The sequence below is a fragment of the Phaethon lepturus genome, unplaced genomic scaffold, assembly GCF_000687285.1.
Source record: "Phaethon lepturus isolate BGI_N335 unplaced genomic scaffold, ASM68728v1 scaffold18507, whole genome shotgun sequence".
Taxonomy (NCBI): Eukaryota; Metazoa; Chordata; class Aves; order Phaethontiformes; family Phaethontidae; genus Phaethon; species Phaethon lepturus.
In genome coordinates, this window is record NW_010551350.1 from 67,930 (window position 1) to 80,081 (window position 12,152).

Sequence of the window (12,152 nt, forward strand, 5' to 3'; positions counted from 1 at the left end):
CTATGTCCGTCCATTTGATGTTTTATTATGAAACCCCCGAATCTCAAACTTTAGTTTCTTTCTACACAGTCAGGTGCTGATATCCCCAAAACAAAGTGCATCCTTGCAGTGAAGTTTTGTTGCTGTACAGTGATATCCCCATTAAGACATTTTGGAGGATTTTTACCACAACGTAAACTACAAAGAAAATAACTTTTTATTCCTGTGTGTCCTCTCTCATGAAGTTTTTGGTCAATGGAATACAGAGATCAATTGTCTGTCTTGTATATTTTCCTCTTTCAGTCTATGGATTTTTTAAATGTTGTAAATTAATTCAAACAATTAGTAAAAACTAAACTCTGCAGCTGTCAGATGCTGTATATTGATTGGTACAGAACTGGAAAGGAGTATCTTATGACTTTTAAAATGTACAGCTTATGAAATGTTTATATGCTCTTCCATTTCCTATGAATTGAGACAAGATACAAACAAGAATGTTTGTGCCAAAGCTTGTGACAAGCCCTCTTTCTGGCAAACAAGGAAATTTTATGTATAAATAGTGTGCTTTTATATTAAGAAAATAGCTCATGTAACTTAATAGTGTTGCAACTGGGAGAGGGGTTTGATAAACTGTAAATACAGTTATTTTATTTTTTGTACATTTTTAAGAAGGAAAAAATAAATATTCCTATGTATGAGATAATATTTCTGTTGCTGTGGTGTGTATTACTACATACTTGGGATTGAGTTCCTACTTCTCACCCAAGAAAACTTTTAAAAAAGAAGAAAATAGAAATTCATTCTACTGAGAAAACGGGAACAGAGACTGAAAAAAATAACCACCAGAACATGGGTTCAACAACTGGCCTGATAGACGGAGGAGAACAGTGGATATTATCTACCCAGACTTCAGTAAGGGCCTTGACACTTGTCTCCCATAAGATCCTCAGAGAGAAGCTGTTGCTGTACAGGCTGGATGAGCAGACAGTGAGGTGAACTGAAAACTGTCTGACCGGCTGGGCCCAGAGGGTGGTGATCAGCAGCATGAAGTCTAGTTGGAGGCCAGTGACTAGCGGTGTACCCCAGGGGGCAATGCCAGGTCCAGTGCTGTTCAACATCTTCGTTAGTTATCTGGATGAGAGGGCAGACTGTACCCTCCGTGACCTTGCTGATGACACCAAATGAGGAGGAGTGGGTGGTATGCCAGAAGGTCATGCTGTCCTCCAGAGGAACCTCAACAGCCTGGAGAAATGGCCCAACAGGAACCTCATGAAGTTCAACGAGGGGAAGTATAAAGTCCTGTAGCTGGGAAGGAACAACCCCGTGCACCAGTATATGCTGGGGGCCAACCAGTTGGAAAGCAGCTTGGCAGAAAAGGACCTGGGGGTCCTGGCGGACATGAGGTTGAACCAATGTGCCCTTGCAGCAACAAAGGCTGTTGGTATCTTGAGCTGGATTAGACAAAGCATTGCTATCACGCCAAGGGATGTGATCTTTCTTTAGTGCTGGTGAGGCCACACCCGGAGTCCTGCACCCAGTTCTGGGCTCCCCAGTACAAGAGAGACATGGACATACTGGAGAGAGTCCAACAAAGGGCCACTAACCTAATGAAGGGTCGGAAGCACCTCTCCTATGAGGGCAGGCTGAGAGAGCTGGTCCCTAATGAGGGACGGGATGCCATCCAGAGGGACCTGAACAAGCTCAAAGAATGGGCCCATGTGAACCTCATGAGGTTCAACAAGGCCAAGTGCAGGGTCCTGCACCTGGGTCAAGGCAACCCCAGGTACCAGTACAGGTAGGGGGATGAAGGGATTGAGAGCAGTCCTGCTGAGAAGGACTCGGTGCATGAAAAGCTGGACATTAGCTGGTAATGTGCGCTCGCAGCCCAGAAGGCCAACCGTATCCTGGGCTTCATCCAAAGCAGCGTGGCCCGCAGGTCGAGGGAGGGGATTCTGCTCCTCTACTCTGCTCTGATGAGACCTCACTTGGAGTCCTGCATCCAGCTCTGGAGTCCTCAGCACAGGAAAGAGATGGACCTGTTGGAAAGGGTCCAGAGGAGGCCACAAAAATGCTCAGAGGGATGGAACACCTCTCCTAGGACCGGCTGAGAGACTTGGGGTTGTTCAGCCTGGAGAAGAGAAGGCTCCGGGGAGACCTTACTGCAGCCTTCCAGTACTTAAAGGGGCCTATAAGAAAGATGGGGACAGACTTTTTAGCAGGTTCTGTTGCGATAGGACAAGGGGTAATGGCTTTAAACTAAAAGAGGGCAGATTTAGACCAGACATAAGGAATAAATTTTTCATGATGAGGGTGGTGAAACACTGGAAGAGGTTGCCCAGAGAGGTGGTAGATGCCCCATCCCTGGAAACGTTCCAGGTCAGGTTGGATGGGGCTCTGAGCAACCTGATCTAGCTGAAGATGTCCCTGCTCATTGCAGGGGGGTTGGACTAGATGACCTTTAAAGGTCCCTTCCAACCCAAAGACTCTATGATTCTGTGATGATTCTATGATTTTATTCTCCACCAGTTGTCTTTGTCATTTCAAACAAGAAGCCAGGAAGCGAGAACATCTAAGTGGGAAATTGCTTGGGAAAGCATTTGCCTTTACAAAGGAAGGCTTCCCAAGCAGTGGCAGGGCAACCCTGTCTTACCGTGGGGTGAAGTTCAGTGCTTCTGTTGAGGGCAAGTCCTGACTGGGACAAACTGCCATGTGAGAGCCAGCCCCTGAGATCTCCTCTCTTGTGTCAGGCTGAGACCACACCTGAGCAATGAGGAAAAAAGTGAATTTTCCTGAAATGTCTTGGCCAGCAGAGTGCTGGCTCCAAGAGCCAGCTTTATCCAGTCCTTCCCCATCCAAGCAAAACTCATCCAGTTGTATCCAGCTCTAAGAGCCTTTTCACAGCCCCCAAAGGTTTTAAAAAAAGTCTTTCCCTGTGTGCTTGGCATTTTCTAATAATTTTGAAAAGTATTTGTCAGCTGCTTGTTTGTGACACAGCAGGAGAACTAGGCACTAAACACTCTGTAGCTTGGTGAGTATGACTGACTAACCAAGAGCGGAAGAGGTCTTCCCAGATGCACCAGAAACCACAGAGACCCGTTCCTTTCCCACCACACGCACTTTGCCCTGACGGCCTCCAGCACAGCCCGTGTTCCCCCACCAGTCCATCTGCAGTTGGCACCTGACCTACAGCAGAAACCAAAAGCCATGTGTATATAATGCCATGCATATAAATGCATGGCATAATAGCAGCTGTGGGACTGGCTGCAGTTTCCTGGTAGCCTCCATGGACAAGCTCACAGCTCCAGGCGCCAACCCTGCCACCACAGGTCCTCAGTCCAGCAGGTTTTGGGGAGTTTCTTGGGGGCTTTGCCTGGACAAGCAGTGTGGGTTGAGCCAGGACCAGCTCCTGTGGGGCTCTTTAATCACCTTTGCTGGGCACTGCCTGTGATAAATGTTTAATTGTGTTCTATAGGAAGTCAATTTACTGACTGGCTCTTAAAATGTGAGTGCTTTAATGGCTGTGGTTGGAAGTTCTCTGTCTGTGAGGTCGTGGAGGAGCGAGGAGAAGTGTGTTGGCTGGTGGGAACCACTACACCCACAGCATGCTCGATGGCCAAGGCCGTTTCTGGCACAGCTGAACAAAGGTCTTTAAGAAAAACTGACCCTGTCCTAGGAGAGGGGAACAAAACACCTCTCCTCTAGCTCTTGACCGAACCTTTAGGGGACTCAACAGGGCAGCAAAGCTGTGGCTTTGGGCACATGAGCTCAATTCATCCTGCTGGAAACAGGGATTGGCTCAGCCCAGCGGCAGCCATCACCTGAAGCCAGGCTCTGCGCTGGGCGCCCGTCCGCATCCCTGGCCTGGGACAGGAGCCTCGGTCTTTACACAGTGAGATGCACTGGCCAGCAAAGGTGGTAAGTGGAGGATTTTATCGTCCCGATGCAAATAAACCCCTCCTTAACAGCCCTGCCTTTTTTATGCCTTACTGCTAAATCCTATTATGGCCGCAGCGGGAGGGTGAGGCGAACGTACGTCACGCGGGCTGGGGCACGCTGGAAGCTCGTGTGATGCAGCCGGTTTGAAGGCGCACTGGGCCCGCAGGGTACCTGGGCCCTGCAACCGGTGCTCCATCCAGGCTGCAGCCTGTGGCAAGCCCGTATTGTGCAGTTCCACAAATAGGCTGAGGTTTATGTTTAATCTCAAGAGGAAATAGGCACCAGTTTCAGTTACCTTCGAGAGGGATTTCAACTACTTTTGGCACCCTGGTGCTAATCCCAACTCCAGATTTAACCCAGGTTTTACCTGCAGTTGGAGGAGCTTAAGGAGCGCAGGAGCAGGCCAGCCCCCCCGGGCCTGCTGGGGCTGCGAGGGGCTCTGCTGCTGCCCCGCGAGCCGCGTCTCAGGGCAACTCGACACGGCTACCACCCGACCCACCTGTGCTCCCTCCCCACATCCCGCAACCCTGACGGTGCGCTAGTCATTTGGGGGTACAAAAATGCCCTAAATCCGGAGAGAAATTCGTCTATGGCAGGGAAGGCTTCCATCGGCCAACTGAGCTGGCCTTTCCAGCCGCGGAGGACCCGGCCTCTCAGCCTCGTGTTGCCCTTCCTTCGCTTTTACCAACCACCCTGGTTACCTCGCCCCGTGCCTGGCTGCCGGCTTTAGCTGCCGGCGGAAGAACTGCATTAGCAGCCAAGAGCTGACCGCAACGTGCCGGCGCAGCACCCGGGCGCAGCGTAAGCCCTCGCTAAGCCCTCCAAATTGGCTTGCCCGGCTGCTGCCCCTTCGCCCGCGGCGGGGAGCGGGCCAGGGGCTGGGAGGACAGCAGGCAAAGGCTTCTCCGAGGTTTGCTCGCCAGGCCGTGGGGCTACGTGGGGCTTTAAGGCTCCGGTGGGGAGGAAGAGCGCGTGGCACATCATAGCTAGCTGCAACAGAATGTTTATTAGTAGGAAAGAACATTTAGGGGATTTCAGTAGGAGAATTTGTTTGAACCATTGGTATCCACCATACACTGGTTTCCATCAAGGTTGTTCAAGGTTACATATTTATATAAGAAAACAAAATAATTCATATTTAGGTGCAATCAGTAATTCCAGTATGAAAAAGCACCATGTCACAAAACAGTTTACAATACAAAAGTCTTCGAAATCTAACATTTAAAAACAATATTTGTTCAACAGTAATAACAATACAGTAAAAAAATTCTTATTTCCCTTCAAACAATACCACTTACATATTTTGGCACTGAAAAAGAAACTATCACAAACGTGCCTTTTTAACCACACAATGCTGTTTTGCGAGTGTCTATATAACAAGGAAAAACATGCTTTTGAAGTCAGTCATTTTGCCAGGTGCAGTTTGAACTGCTTTCTCAATTAAAAAGGGAAAAAAAGGAAAGAAAAATACTCCTAAGCTGCAGCATGTCTTGTCTTCTGGCCCAGGACATGATCTGGAGCAGCATCTCTCAGACTCAATCCGTTGAGTAAGTCAGCCCTGCCCGAAAGGGTGGATCCAAGCCACTCTTCCCTCTCCAAACCCCACAAGAAATGTAGACCTAAGCCCCTCAAAATGGTCCTATCTTTTAAGGACTGACCTCAAGTTCTTGCTATATGAAGCACCCCAATAACATTCTGACCCCAAACTTGCCACTCAGGCTCTTCTTTTCCTTATTTGCTTAATTCCTTAGAATTTTTGTTAATGAATTTTAAAGTCAAGTCACTTGCACAAATGGTCTTAAAATGTGAACCGATCGGTTCTGTCCCGACATAGCCAGCTGTCCCAAGGAAAACTGAGCATGCACATGGGTGAGCTAAGGGATAAGGAAGCCTGATGCTGGGGCCAGCGGGGTGCCCAGATCAGGGGACCCTCCTCCCCGGTCTTCTCCTGGGGCTGGGACTGGCACACAGGGCAGGAGGGGGAAGCTTGGGTCTGAGAGAGGGAAAGACGAAAAACTAGACTTTTCAGGAAGAATTAGTTTTGGCTCAAAACTGACCCCTATTAAAACGAGAACTATGCTCTGGGTGAAACACTGGTGCCTGTGTGCAGCTATGATGACCCTTGAAAAAGACTGATTCTAGTGAACATGCAGTTCTTGGTGCTATCTCTAAAAGCTGAACAGTAACAAAAAAAAAAAGGTAATTTTAAATAGTTTTTACATCTTACATCTAAGATGCCACTACGAAAACACAATAGTATCACACATTAGTTAGTACAGTCTTAAAAATGCAAACCAACGCTGGTAAGACTCCCATACATTCTGCATATCATATGTACAGAAGAGAACAGCTTATCGAGAGGAGAAGACAGTCATAGAGAGATCATCTGTTTTTTTCTGAGTACGTTGCATAATACAAATACATTATCAGCATAAGTAAACTTTACTCTGACACTAAGAGTTCAGGAAAGGTCCTTACTGGAAGTTAATAACAGGGGGAATGGTGCGCGTGCTGGGGGGCACAAAACACATACACAGCCCTCCGCCAAATTCTCCATCTCCTCCAATGGCCTGATCATCTACTTCCATTTTACTGGGTAGCTCTAGCGTGTTGCTCTGCGGGTACACGCTCCCAAAGCATGCCGCAGCAAGGGCCAAATCCCGGGAGCTGCCCTGAGTCTTCCTGAAGGCAGCTCACCTCTAGACGTCCTTTCTGCGGGTTTTGCCTGGCTGAGAACTGGCTGGAGACTCAGAATATCACCAGATTTGCTTACAGCAGAATCCAGGGCGGGAGGGACAAAATTAACACATCACGATAGCCATAGGCAACTACACAGAGGACACTAGCAATTCTAGACAGCCATAAGAAAAATATGTGGACCAAATTAATTCATAGTCGTCCCTCTCCTTTCTGAGTTGTAAAAGTCTTCCTTAGGATATGTAGGTTTGCTTACAAAGCATTCATCTAGAGAGGTATCTAATTTTGCCAAGACACAGGATATGCTGAACTCCATGCTGCTGCAATTAGTCTGTCTGTGGTAGCTTATTTAAAGTTAGATTTGGTATCTCTACTCTACACTGCAATGTAGAAACAGCCTGAGGGAACAGAGATGAGAAAGCTCTCCCTGTGGAATGGTTATGGACTTAAGTGGGAACTGGACACTTGGATCATTCAGCTTTTGGCCATGGTTTATCTCAATTTATTAGTCTCTACGGCATCAAAAATATCCGCCCAAATTTACATGAACAAATGTTTAACTATTTACTTTTGCATCCATCACGTCATTCACTCAGCAATATTTAAAACTCAAAAGGTATCAAGTACTTCTGTCAGAAGAGGCCAGTATTGGTTGCCTCAGGTTCAAGAGCAGAATAGAACTGAATATACAAATACTAACTACAAGACTGCTCGGATGGAATTGAAGTGAGCAAGTGGAAGAGATAAGCATACTGAAATGCAGCTCAGTCAAGCATCTCCTTGCAGCAAATGTGCAGACAAAAATAGTCCTGAATGTAATTAAGCACTTAATTTTTACTAGGCACAGTGAGCCCACCTCACTAGTAGTTGCTCAGGCAGCTCTGCTCTTGGGTTCATTGGGACTTTTGCTAGCATATGAGCTAAACGACCGGCAGGGCTGAAGCTAAGAGGATCCAAAATAAATAAATAAATCACAAACACAACTCAAACACGAATAAGGAAATTAAACACAAAATACCAAAGAAACATGATCTTGTAGAGCATTCATATGACTAACATGGAGCACAATGTCTTCAGTAAGCTTCCTTAGATCCTTATCAGATTGAAACTCTGGCTTTGTTTTTTCTTTTTCTCCCAGATACTAATAAAAACTATTTGGTTGCCCTGGAAATGGGAATAAGCTAATGGCAGGAAATAAAAAGGAGGTGGTGGCAAAGGAACTGCAAGTTGTCCCCCAAACAACCACATAGGACCCATTAATCTTCCCTTTGAGTGCAGCCAATTAACAGCACAAACGAAGCTTAGAACTTAAGAGGATTTTTCTCAGGTGGGTTCACTCATCGTCATTATCCCGTTTGGTGGGGGAACGTGAGGCCAACCCTGAATAGTGCTGAAACCCCTGTCCCCAGGCAGGAGAAAACCAGAGGTCACACCCTTGACACGTGTTTTTGACAGATGACAGGAAGAGTTTCCGCCTGACATTACTGTGCCAAAATTATCTCTTGGTCGACAGCATCTGGGTGCTCCAGGCAGCATAGGGGCACCGCATGCTGAATGGTGACACATGGAAGATACTGCTTCTGCCTGGAAGAAATCATCTCTCCAAGGAATAAACCATGGGAGCAGAGAGAGCACTGGTCAGGTTCAGTCTGCAGTGTATCAACAAACTCATACGCAATAATAAAAACCACATTGTTGCAGAGGTTCTGTTTGTTCTTGGAATGTTTAATACTACTGTTACTTAATACTAGGAAATAAATAGTGTGGTTGGCAAGGTACACACAGGAGGGCCAAAGGCTGGGAACCAAAGCAGAAGCTGTTCCATCTAAGTGCATCAAGCCTGGCTCCTCCAGATGTCAAGGGTTGGTGTTTGTTATTCGTTGCCGGAGAGGGTAGGGATGGCAACCGGGAGGTGGGCGCAAAGCCTCGCAGAGCCGGGCACCCTGAGCGCCTGCCCTGGGAAGGTGAGAACATGTTTGGTATAAGATCAGGGCAAGAGGGGAAGATCTAAGACATCTCTCAGCTGCACAGTAAGAGAACACAATGGAGAGGGTGGCCATGGCGAGCTTTGGGATCTGGGAAGCACTCAGCAGGCTGAAAAAGCTCAGATGACCATGTCTGTGGCAGGACTCAGAGTCCCTAGCCCGAGCACACGGTGACGTGGGGATGAAGCAGCCCACGGACTGGGCTGTCGCAGAGTGTGCTGACTGTTGCTGAGGAGGAGTTTTGCCTTGCAAATTCAGATCCTGATCTAAAGACAGTGATACCTTACGGTTTTTCATTTTTCTAGTCTTTTCACATTGTTGACTACAACCCAAGCTCTTTTCTGCCATGTTTATTGTGCATTAGTCAGCATTTTACATGTGATAGCTTAATCCCAACCATACATATTAAAATAACACTTAGGACCTCTGGGAGCAATGAGGAAACCAAATCTGTACATTGCAAGAAGCCCCTCACATCTGGCCTTTCCAGCTGTTACTTGTAAAGGATATCTGAAAAGCTTTATATCTTATCCTCTGAAAATCCCCCCCCCCCCTTTCCAAGAAGCCACACCCAAAAAAGCCGGCCTCTGAAAATCCCCCCCCCCCCTTCTCAGAAGCCACAGCAGCAAAAGCCAGGCTGCAATAAGGGGGTGCTGCTAACTGAGCACTCGTGGTAGACAGGGATGGTTTCTGCAAGGATGAAGAGATTGACTTTGCATCCGACGGATCGTTCGGCTGCTCGGAATGCCAGAGGCACCCAGCGGCTTCTGCAGCCCCTCAGTGGCGGTCCCCGTTTCTAGTGTCACTGCTTTCCACCCCAATTTGCAAACCCTGCTGCTTTCCTCCTCCATGTGCTTAAAACATAGCTGTTCTTCTCACCTTCCCCAGGCTGCAAAATGGCACCTGAGCTTTGAGAGTTGGAAGGAGCTTTTCCTTCTTGGCTACCGTGACTGGGAAGGAAGATCAGGCAACGTTTTGCCCTCAGTTACACTTGAGAAATGCCACATGTTCTTCCTGGGATCTGTTTGTTCGGCTTCTAACCAGGGCAGGACAAAAGGCTCTGTTACTTATATGTAAGAAAGAGCAGAGTTATTTTACTTCTGCAGCTGCATGTTCATGCTAAAAGTGTTTAAAAGCGTATTTTGTCAGCGCCTCTGACTGAGTGCAGAGCAGAGAGAGCTGCTCAGCTAGAAGGTGCCATTTCTGGTCTAGCCCTACCTCCGAGCACATCACACCCCGAGTCCGACACATCGCTGCGCTGTATCTTATCTGCCTACTGCACAGTCAACGGAGCTCCCGGCGTTGCTCGACTGTCCGGCGCTTGCCAGGTTTCTCTGCGTTTCTAAGCACAAGCTCTGCCCGCGGTACCAAGGAAACCACCTTCCCCCACTTTGAGACTCCTACGTGAGGGCCCGCTGGGTGAGACACGGAGCAAAGAGTGCATCCCAACGCTTGTGCAAAGGGCGGGTAAAATATTCTTCTCCACTGGTCTTGCACCAGTTGACACCTGATTCCTTAGCCCAGGGACCATCCCACCACGGGGAACTGGGGGAGCACCATCAGAAAGGCAAAAGGAGGTGCTGGCGTAGCGGGTGCTCAGGAGGGTTTTCGGCCAGCCCTCGCCTCTGCTTGTTTCGCTTGGTGCTCGTACGCTAGCCTTCAAAAGGACAGCCTCTTGAAGGATGCCTCCTTTGCCCTGACCGTGCCACATCGCTATCGTCTTGCACCTCCACCAGTGTTGCTAAAAAAAAAAAAAGCGTTTTAAAACAAGGGAGACAGCTGAGCTCAGGGCATTCGCTCTGAGGCAGGGGATTCCCTCCCCACCGCCACGTGTCCCCAGGGACCTGCCAGTTGTCACCGTGTTCCCGGGTTCACATGTGCTGAGAGACATACGGCCACGGCCACGTTCTCACTCGGCTTAGGCTGCGGATTAGGGCTCAGCGTCGAGTAAATGAGTCAGCGGAGCCGAGGTTTCTGCCCACGTGTGTGCTTCCACCACACCGCAAATGAGCCTTAGCCTGGTCTGCAGTGAAAGAAAATTAAGCTAAGCCGCATTATTGCACGCTTGCCATCAGTGAAGAGAGCACACGCTGACAAGTCCGGGGGCCCAGCCCGCGGCGGCAGCTATTAAACTGTGGGGACCTGGTCATGTGTGAACACTTCTTGTGCCAGCGTGCAATACTTCTGCACATAGACCTCGTCCGGCTACACAAGTTACACACTTCTGCCTTACTGTTTTAAGCAGCAGTGTCTAGAAAACTTGGAGGCTATGTTTTAAAACTGAGAACAGCAAAGGACAAAAAGTCCCAACAATAAGGTAAAAATCCTACAAGCTGCTGAGAAGAGCAAGAGGAACAGCACAGCTCCGTGTACCGCGGGAACATCCACTGCTGTGAACTCACAGGGCTTTGAATGCTGTTGAAACACAGGTCTTTCTTCAGTCCCTCCCAAACCACAAGTACTCACAGAAACACATGCATGCTGGTTTTACAGGGGTTGTGTTCCCATTTCCCTTCCCAAAGCACCCTGAAACAAAGACAGGCTGCTGCAGATCGCACAAGCCGTAGTCCTCACTTCACATCTCCTGGCCCAGAGTTTGGCAAGCTGATTGGGAAGGCCGGATAAATGGGACTGGCATTTTCCATGGATTCAGTCTACACGTGGAATTAATTCATTTGGATGACACATGAGTGAAGGTTACCTCTTTCACATGCCACTAATACTGGAGAACGCATCAGCAAAATTGAGAGGTGATGTGAAACCGTATGTGCTGTCTGCCATCCTTCCTGTAGGGGAATATTGCTAATGGATCGCTCGAAAGTGTCTACCTTGCTGTACTATTTTATATAGGGTAGGTCATTTTGTCTTCAAAAGGTTTATAAAGGCAGTTATGGTTGCAAATGCGAATGGCAGCAAAGCAGAAAATTCCAGTCCGAGGCGCAGCGCACCCCTGCTGTCCTGCTGATCTGAGGTCTGCAGGTGCTTCTATCACAACTCCAGCTATGGATCTCTTTTAATGTACATCCAGAGGAAGATAAAGAACGGGATAGTTAATAATTTAAAACAATACCAATCGTCAGTGGTAGTCAAGTAAAAGAATAACCTTAGTTCACTCTGTAAATGTTTATACAATAATCTTATCTCCAGCTACGTCCACTGCAGCTGGAGGCTAATTCTTATTCTTCCAGATTTTGTGAACTGTGGAAAGAATTACATCTCTGCTGGCCTGGGGTCACGTCACAGGTTACGTTTTCAAACACGTGTTGTACAGTATTGAGCCATGAAGCAAGCCTGGCCCTAAAACTACTGAGCAAAACCAAACTGAGATTAGGGCCTGGGCCAGGAATATCCTATAAAACTAAAAAGAGATGGAATGCAGTCGCTTAAATAAAAGGCAACGTTTTAAAAGTTTCAGTCACATGCAACTACTTTCACGAACGTTAAGAAGAAGATGGAACTGCAGAAGGTACCCGAGTTCACCTTCAGTAAATGCCAGCTTCTGGAGGTCTGTGCTGCTCTGGGTCCGCGTGCCTGCACTGAGCCGCAGGTTGGAAG